We start from the raw sequence: 10,287 nt of genomic DNA, 5'->3' as shown, positions 1-10,287 counted from the left end.
GCCGGTGAGAAGAGAGCAGGAAGTGAGGTCAAGGTCTTAGGAGCTTGGTCACTGGGTAAATTGTCCTGGACTCAGTGAGGGAAGTTGTCAAAAGAAATTGACAGGGCACCTGGGTGGCTCAGTCGGTTGAGCGTCCGACTTCGGCTCGGGTCATGATCTCACAGTTTGTGAGCTCAGGCCCCACGTTGGGCTCTGTGCTGACAGCTCAGAGCCTGGAGCCTGCTTCCAATTCTGTCTCTCCCTCTCTCTCTCTGCCCCTCCCTCACTTGTAGTCTGCCTCTCTCTCTCAAAAATAAATAAATGTTAAAAAAAAAAGAAATTGACACTATCTTTTGTCATCTTCAATCTTCTAAGCCCCTCTGGTAAATTTAAAATTTTTATTTATTATGCTCTTTAGTCCTACAATCCCCACTTGGTTCTTTTTTCATAATTTCCATCTTTCAGATGAGGTTGCCCCCATCTGTTCACTCATTATGCACATGTGTTCCTTCATTATATTTATATTACCTGTTGTAAAGTCTTTGCTAAAACCTCTGGGCCATCTCAAGATCTGTTTCTGTTGACTGCTTTTTTTTTTTGTCTTGACTATGTTCCTCTCCATGTCCAGTAATTTTTCAACCTTATCATGGGCATTTTTGTTAGCAAGACTAAATTCTCTTCTGTTCCTCTCCTCTGAGTGTATTTTTTATTCTTATAGATAGTTTAGTTATTGGCTGGTCATTTGGAACTTGCGTAGGCTTCTTTTATACTTTCTTAGGGTAGGTCTTTGAGCATTCAGGGTATTTATCAAGCCTCTCTAACTTGGCAACACTCAAATTTAAAGTTCTTTCACCCATGCAAATATTACATCTTTATTCTAGTTTCTGTTAGATCACGTCTAGAGAAGATGTTACTATAAGATGTGGTTTTTCTCAGTGGCGGATTAAATGTTACATTAGATAGTTGAGAGAGAACAAGTGAACTGGAAGATAAAGGCCACAAACTTACACAAAACGTAGCACAGAAAGACAAAGAGGGAAAATTTTTACGGAGCAGTTAAGAGATATGGAAGATAAAATAAGAAAGAGACAATATAGGTATGGAGGAGAGATAATAGATAAAGGAATAATGGATGATTTTTTTTCCAAAATTAATTTTTAATCCCTAGCAGCATAAAGGAAATTAATAAAAGAAATAAAAACTAGGAAATAAGAGGAAAACCATGCCTGCACACATCAGTACTTAAAGACAAAAATTATATTGCAACAACAGAAAGAAATGAAGGAATGATTGGTTACAAAGAAACAGCAATTAGACTAACAGCAGATATTTCAACAGCAACAGTGACGATCAAAACCCTAAATAATATCTTCAGAATACTAAAGAAGAGTAATTCTCAACTTTTAATCCTATGCCGGCTAAATTATTATTCAAGAATAATGTGTTAAAAAAGATGTTTTCATCTAACCTAAAATTTGGAAATTTGGGATTGTTACAGTTATAGATGGTAAGATATTAGGTGAATACTGTAAAAAAAAGATGTGGTTTGACCCCCGTGGCATGGCCTCTCTCGTTTCTCAGCTTGAATGACTGTGTCAGTGAGGCCTCCCCACTCTGGTGGAATCAAAACTGCAGTTGCTAGTCTCAACTTTCAATATTTCTGTCCTCTCAGCTGCACAGTAGCTTGTGTAGTTAATCCTTGGGTAGTTCATACCACACAGGCATGGCCCACCCTCAGCAGGGATGGGCGCTGCCCCTTCTGCACAGTTGCCTCCTCTTGAGATCTGCCCGACATGTTTTGTCTGCTTTACCAAACCTGAAGTCCTTTTTGCCTCCTCACCTTAGTGGGACCAGAATGCTCTATACCCACCCCGCTATATCATGGTCAGAAATTATCCCCAAGCTTGCCAGTTAACCAGGGAAATGTGAGACTCCCGTAGGAGTTTCCTCTCCCTCAGGGCTCACAGTCTTGTGCTGCCTGTGGTCCAGTGCCTAAAAACAGTTACCTCATACTTTCTCCACTGTTAGGATTATTTATCATGGAAATGATGGTTTGGTACCAGCTACTCTGTCATGGCCAACAGAGCACGTTCATCTGGTAGCTGTGTTTTTTTTTTTTTTTTTTTTTTTTTTTTTTTTTTTTTTTAGAGTACACATGCACATGAACAGGGAAGGGACAGAGGAAGGGAGAGAGAATCTTAAGCATGCTTGATGCTCAGTGTGGCACCCAATGTGGGGCTTGATCTCATGACCCTGGACCATGACCTGAGCCGAAATCAAGAGTCGGACGTCCCTCATCTGGTAACTACTTTTAACAACAAAATTTATATTTATTTTTCCAACCATTCTAATTCTAGGACTAATCCTTTGTATAGGCAACTAATTTGTTAGAATCAATAAGACCGCTCATCTTCAGAAGGAAACCCTACCATTTGTGACAACACAGATGAACTTGGAAGACATTCTGCTGAGTGAAATAAGTCAGACACGGAAGGAAAAATACTACATGATTTCTATATGAGGCAGTTAAATAGTTAAAAAGGTACAGAAATAGACAATAGAATTATAGTTGGGGAAGGGGACTTGGGGAATTGTTCAGTGGGTATAAAGTTATAATTTTACAAGATAAGTAAGTTCCAGAGACCTGGCAAATAACATAGGGACTATACTTAGCAGCAAGATATTGTGCACTTAAAAATTTGTTAAGAGAATAGATCTAATGTCAAGTGTTCACACACACACACACACACACACACACACACAAAAGGGCACAAGGAAACTGAGAGATAATGGATATCTTTATTACCTTGATTGTGGTGATAGCAACATGAGTGTATACACATGTCCAAACTCACTAAATTGTATTCATTAATCATGAGCAGTTTTCTGTATACCAGTTATACCTCAATAAAGAATTAGTAAGGCCATGGCTGTACAAGGAATTTTAATTGTTAGGTTTGTCATTCTTTCCCTGGAATACTTGTAAGGTACATTTTATTAGGGCACCCTAAAAAAATTTCAGCAGCCATTGTGATAAAGTTCAGCCACAAAGTTAATTATGTTTCTCTTCAACTCACAAAAAAGATCTCACAGGTTAATGATATTCAGAGGAACCAGTTTTCAGGCAAAATAAGTTAGTTTAATGGATTGAACATTTCAAAGGTATGTGATTGGTGTTACTGTTATCCTCAACTCTATGATAGTTTAGCTTTTTTTGTAAAATTTTGTAATGTTTAATTGTGCTGACGTTAGATTACAGGACATAACTAATAATACTACATTCAACTAGTTAATCAATGTCCTTGTTCTGGTTGAATTAATTACACCTTTAAATCATAACCTTATGCATATTTTGTTATATTCCTGACATCTGATAAATACAGTTACAGAATGTATCAAATTTACTCTGGTTGTATCCCCTCCAGGCTTGATGTATTTATGCCAAGGTATGATCACCACATAAAGTCACTTTTGGAAAGAGGAAGGAGTCTGCCCAGGAGGAATGGTTTTATATTGTCATTTAGTTTAATATGTCTACATTCCTTGCCCAGATCTCAAATGACTTAATCTTCCCTCATCAATGTGCCTGTTGAAGTTCAGACTTCCCAGGAGGAAGTGCAGTCTTCCCAGGAGATTACTGGTTTCTATTGCTTTGTGTCCTGCTTTCTCCCTTGGTCTTGAGCACTTGAACTTAGTAGGACACATGTGGAACCTGTCCCTTGTGATGATGGCCATGGCCCATGTAACCTATGTCTACTATACAAACTCAAGAGAAAGCCTTAAATCACTTGCTGCAAAGACAAGGAATTGCTTTGAGATACTTATGTACCAAACAAGTTGGGATTTGTGTGGGGGCCGTCATTTTTGGTTGTATTTGGATACATCCTTCTGAATAATAAAGTGTAAGGACAAGCCAGTTGGTTATCCCAGATAGGACAAACTCGACCGTCAAATTTTCCTTTACGTGACTCAGTTTGGCCAAATAGGAAGTTGGTTAGAGGATTCTCTACACGTGTTACTTAGGCTATTGTCATACTTGTTCCCAATAGTTGCTTCTGCCAAGTGTGTTGTTGAGAAGGTATTAAATACTTTGGCTACCAACCCATCAGTACAAGCCACAGATGATTTTGTATCAAAAGGAAATTAAGCAAGTCTGATAAAAGCAAAGAAACTCTGTGAGAATGACACTGAAAACAGCGTGGAGGTGTAGAACTGAAAACCTGATCATTTGGCTGTGATCTATTTGCATGGCCATCCCATCATTTTAGGAAGGGAAAGGACCAGAAGGAGGGACAGTAAAAGGAAAATATTTTATTCAGAGCAACACTTACTTGGAAGATTATTAGACGCTGTCTCCTTGCAGCTAAATCTATTAAGAACCATGAACTTTGAATGACCCTCATTAGGCCAAAAACTTTCTGGATTTAACTCAAGAATTCTTCCTGACCTCCGAAAAATGGAACCTCTTTTAGCCAATCATGTAGCAGTTTTGTGGACTCATTCCAATCTGTGCAGAGTGCTAGCTTTCAGGCCTTGATGAGCCTAGCCACAGTGAAACACACTTTCTGCTTTCAAACATCCTAAAACGTGACCTTTCCCCATTAATGAACAGTCTTTGTCAGTGGTGCATATAATAGACTCAGGCCTTTTCTTAAGCCCCAGTCATTTTTGTTTTACATTAGAAACAAAACAATACTATATATGAAAACCAGAATTCTGATGACAGCAAATTCACTATTAAATGATTATCTTATCAAAAGAAAAAATTAAAAAGGTAAGAAAACAAAGCCTTCAACCCAAGTTAGAAAAAAATAGCAAGAAGAAACAGAAAGGCATGAATGGATAAATTAGAAAACAGACACGCAAGGTGGTTAGAGCACCTGGCACAGAATGGGAGCTCAATACCTGTTAGCTGGGATTCACCACCACTGTTTCCACATCCCCCCAAAACTGCCTTCCGCTCACCTTCCACCAGGTGGTTTTTCACAAACGTGATTGCACTTTGGTTCCTGATGGTGTGGTGTACTTTTGCTTCGAAAGACATGTAATTGAATAAATTTTTTTTTTAATTTGGAAATAGTTTTTTTTTAATTTTTAATGTTTATTTATTTTTTGAGAGAAAGAGAGAAACAGAGCATGAGCAGGGGAGGGGCAGAAAGAGAGGGAGACACAGAAGCAGGCTCCAGGTTCCAAGCGATCAGCCAGAGCTTGACACAGGGCTTGAACCCAAACTGTGAGATCATGACCTGAGCTGAAGTCGGACGCTTAACCGACAGCCACCCAGGCACCCTAAGAAATAGGTGTTTTTTTTTTTTTTTAATTTTAGGCTTTTTATTTGGAAATCACTTTAAGGTTATAGAACATTGCAAAAGTAGTACACAGAACATGAGTACACTCATGATGCACCAACAGACGAATTTTGCCCCAGGTGCTCTTATTTGCCCCAGTGAGCAAGCTTTCTCTCCCTTCTCTCCCTTTCTCTCTCTCTCTGCCTGTATACACACACACGTACACACATTTCCCCCTGAATCATTTGTGGGTAAGTTGCATACACCATAGACCTTCAGATATGTCAGCACGCATTTCCCAGGAATTAGGACATTCTCATCCATGACTACAGAAGTTATCAGGTACAGTCAATTTAACACTGATGAGATACTTTTACATAACCTGCCATCCCTATCCCAATTTGACAATTAACCTGGTAATGTGTTTTATACGTTTCCCCCACTCTAGCACAGAATCTAGCCGAGGACTTTAGTGGTCATGTCCCTCCTTTCCTTTAATCCGGAATAGTTCTCAGTTTTGTTTTTGTTTTTGTCTTTTATGACAATAACATCTTGCAGAACAAGGGCCTTCTTTTTGGCAGGTGAACGTTTCTTGCTTGGGGGTTCCCACTCAAGATGTACACTCAAATGTACAATCCTAGTCAGAGCACTGACACGCCTGGGTTGTGTCTTTCCCATTAGGTGGTGCCGGATTCTGCCTCGTACAGTTACTACTCTTTCCTCCTACCTCTACCTAAGATCATCCCTGGGGAGATACCTTAAGACTGTATACCCATTAATGATTCTTGCCTAAGCCACTCTTCACTGTGACGGTTACAAAGTTACAATTTTCCAATGCAGGCACTCCTTCCATATTGTCCAGTCGGCACTAGGCATTGGAATGGAATGTTATTTTATTTTATTTATTTTTTAATTTTTTTAACGTTTTATTTATTTTTGAGAGAGGGAGAGACAGAGCATGAACAGGGGAGGGTCAGAGAGAGGGAGACACAGAATCTGAAACAGGCTCCAGGCTCTGAGCTGTCAGCACAGAGCCCGACGCGGGGCTCGAACTCACGGACCGCGAGATCATGACCTGAGCCGAAGTCGGCTGCTTAACCGACTGAGCCACCCAGGCGCCCCTGGAATGTTATTTTAAAAAAGCAGTGTTGGCTGTTAACAATAGCCAAATTATGGAAAGAGCCTAAATGTCCATCAACTAATGAATGGATAAAGAAATTGTGGTTTATATACACAATGGAGTACTACGTGGCAATGAGAAAGAATGAAATTATGGCCCTTTGTAGCAACGTGGACGGAACTGGAGAGTGTTATGCTAAGTGAAATAAGCCATACAGAGAAAGACAGATACCATATGTTTTCACTCTTATGTGGCTCCTGAGAAACTTAACAGAAACCCATGGGGGAGGGGAAGAAAAAAAAAAAAAAAGAGGTTAGAGTGGGAGAGAGCCAAAGCATAAGAGACTGTTAAAAACTGAGAACAAACTGAGGGTTGATGGGGGGTGGGAGGGAGGGGAGGGTGGGTAATGGATATTGAGGAGGGCACCTTTTGGGATGAGCACTGGGTGTTGTATGGAAACCAATTTGACAATAAATTTCATATATTGAAAAAAAAATCTAGAAAAAAAAAAGCAGTGTTGGGGCTCCTGGGTGGCTCAGTAGGTTGGATATCTGACTTCGGCTCAGGTCATAATCTCACAGTTTGTGAGTTTGAGCCCTGCCTTGGGTTCTTTGCTGCTGACAAGCTCAGAGCCTGGAGCCTGCTTTGGATTCTGTGTCTCCCTCTCCCTCTGCCCCTCCCCTGCTCATGCTCTCGCTCTCTCTCTCTGTCTCTCAAAAATAAATAAACATTAAAAAATTTAAAAGAGCAGTGTTTCCAGGTAGCAGTGAGAGATAGATGTGCAAAGCCCTCATCCCAGGGTCACCAAGGCTCTTTGGAGGTGCAGAGAGCTGTGAGGAGCTGGGGAGTGCAGCAGGGGTGGGGTGGCAGGAGGCAAGGGAGGCCGGGAGCTCCATGCACTTCTTTGTGTGCCTGGCTCGGGTGTCCAGACTCAATTCTGAACATTGGTGAGCTTATAAAATTATAACAATATAAAACCTAATATTGGAGAAAAGAGCTTTATCAATATAATTTTTTAATGTTTTTTAAAAAGTTTATTTATTTTGAGAGAGAGTGAGAGAGCAAGCAAGGGAGGGGCAAAAAGGGAGAGAGAGAGAGAGAGAGAATCCCAAGCAGGCTCTGCACCATCAGCACAGAGTCTGACGTGGGGCTTGAACTCATGAATCATGAGATCATGACCTGAGCCAAAACCAAGAGTTGGGCACTTAACCGACTGAGCCATCCTGGGGCCCCATATCAATGTAATTTTTTATTTAAATAATGCTCCCATGTACCCATATATTTAATATTTGCAGAAAAGCCAATTGTCCCTTCATTTAATTTTTTATCATATTCAGAGTTAAACAAGCCCGAGCATCATGATCAGATTTTTATAAACAATGACAATAACAGCAACAGTGAAGAGCAGTTTCTGAGGAATGAAGAGATTAGGAGCCATAAGAAGTAAGATAAAGAGAGTAAAGTGCCGTGGACCTCTGCTAAAGACAAATGAGGTTTATAGTCGATGGGCAACTGCAAGTTGTCAGAAATCCCATCTAATGTTGACTAGAGCTTCTCAAAGATGAATATGCTGGGGGTTCTTATAAGATGTAGATCCTGACTCAGGGACCTGAGCTCCACACTGAGTGAGATGCTCTTGGTCGGCGCCCACCCTCTGAGCTGTTGGTTCCCAGGAGGCCTGTCGTAAAAGACAGGGAGGGTGTGGATAAGGCAAGCTACAGAAGGAGCAGTTGAATGACAAGATACCTCAGTCTTGATGAGAATGAACAGTCACCACCACCACCACCCAGCCCGTTGGGACTGTGGTCCCCAGTAGTTCCTTGAGGGCTCGATGATGCAGGTGTGGCTCAATCTCAGGTCTCAGGTACTTTTGAAAGCTATTCGCAGGGTCCAGATACTGTGCTTTACCTACATCATCTCACTGAAGCCTCAGAACAGCCAAACAGGGATTACTCCCTTTTTAAGGATGGGGACACAGAATCTCAGAGCTGGTGGCAGCATGTAAGTGCGGAACCCAAATCTGAACCTTCTGGCTCCAAAATCCCACTCTTACCATGCATTAGTGAAGTGCCCACCACACACCATTCATGGGGTTCATTAAATGACGTGGCATTCCCTGCCCTCCAGCAGCACAGACTAAGAGGAAGAAGGATGTATTGCAAGCAGTTCCCATCCAGCCATGCGAGTAAAGAAAAGTACCACCACGGCATTAGGTTTCTGCTATGCAGACCTCTTTGGCTGGAATGGTAATACACGCCCCCCCTTTTTTTTTTAAATTTTTTTTTTCAACGTTTATTTATTTTTGGGACAGAGAGAGGCAGAGCATGAACGGGGGAGGGGCAGAGAGAGGGGGAGACACAGAATTGGAAACAGGCTCCAGGCTCTGAGCCATCAGCCCAGAGCCTGACGCGGGGCTCGAGCTCACGGACCGCGAGATCGTGACCTGGCTGAAGTCGGACGCTTAACCGACTGCACCACCCAGGCGCCCCAATACACGCCCTTTTAAAATAGAGTCTTGAGAATTAAATATGCTGGAGTAACATATTTAAAGATAATAAATGATTCAGCCTACCTTAACTCTTTCCCTCCTAACATTTTACTGTGAAGATTTTTCCAACATAAAAGTTGGGACAATTGTACGATGAATTTCCAGATGCCCACCACAGTTAGCATTTTATTGTGTACTTTTGTCACACACCTCTCTGTCATCCATCAGTCCCTCAATTTTTTTTTAAGAGAAAGAGAGAGCTCAGGTGGGGGAGAGGGGCGGGGAGAGAGAGAGAGAGAGAGAGAGAGATTGAGGGAGAATCCCAAGGAAACACCATGCTGTCAGTGCAGAGCCTGACTCAGGGCTCAATCTCATGAACTGCGAGATCATGAGCTGAGCTGAAATCAAGAGTCAGACGCTCAACGGACTGAGCCACCCAAAAGTCCCGGTCGCTTTAATGTTTTAATGCATTACAGAGTTCCAAATATCAGGTACCTTACCTCTAAAAAAGCCTGCATGCATATCATTAACTAGAGTTCAGTATTTGTTTACAGTCCTTTTCTTTAAGTGAAATTTACTTACAATGAAACGCACAAACCTTAGGTGTGTTTTGACAAATTTTGACAAACACAGATGCCCATGGAACCCAAGCCCTTCTCCAGAGGTAGAATGTTCCCATCACTCCATCACTTCCCACTGTCCCTTCCTAGTCAATTTTCATCCCCATGGTCTCAGAGGCAATTGCTAGATTAGTGATTGCTGTCCTAGATCACATAAATGGAATGAGTCCTTTTTTAAAATTTATTATTGAGAAGCCTGGGGTCTTAGCAAACAGTTGTACATTGAGTAGACTCCAGATACACATCTTTAAAAATTAGTTCATAGGAAACATTTGTTTTAGTTGAGTGGTAAGAAAGGTTGGAGGGTTGGATGGGCCTTCACACCAAGGTACATACATACATCAACAGTCTCAGTCAAGGAGCATCATAATCCCGTGTGAGAGCAGAGCACCCCTCTCTCCCCCAAAGTAGGAGAGTCAATGGCTGATTGCAGTCAGCCCCAGCCTGTTGCTCCTAGGTCTCCAGGTATTCTCAGAGTCACCTTTGAACACTTATTATTTTTAATATTTCAAAATGTCAAGTAGAAATGATACATTAGGAGCACCTGCGTGGCTCAGTCGGTTAAGCGTCCGACTTCGGCTTAGGTCATGATCTTGCGGTTCTTGAGTTTGAGCCCCACGTTGGGCTCTGTGCTGACAGCTCAGAGCCTGGAACCTGCTTCAGATTCTGTGTCTTCCTCTCTCTCTACCCCTCCCCCGCTCATGATCTGTCTCTCTCTCTTAAAGAAATAAACATTAAAAAAATTAATAAAAAAAAAAAGAGAAATGATACATTAACTTTCCACGAGGCAGC

The sequence above is a fragment of the Felis catus genome, chromosome A3 (genome assembly GCF_018350175.1).
Source record: "Felis catus isolate Fca126 chromosome A3, F.catus_Fca126_mat1.0, whole genome shotgun sequence".
Lineage (NCBI taxonomy): Eukaryota > Metazoa > Chordata > Mammalia > Carnivora > Felidae > Felis > Felis catus.
The sequence above is the reverse complement of the archived record's forward strand: the minus strand, read 5'-3'. Positions refer to the sequence as shown.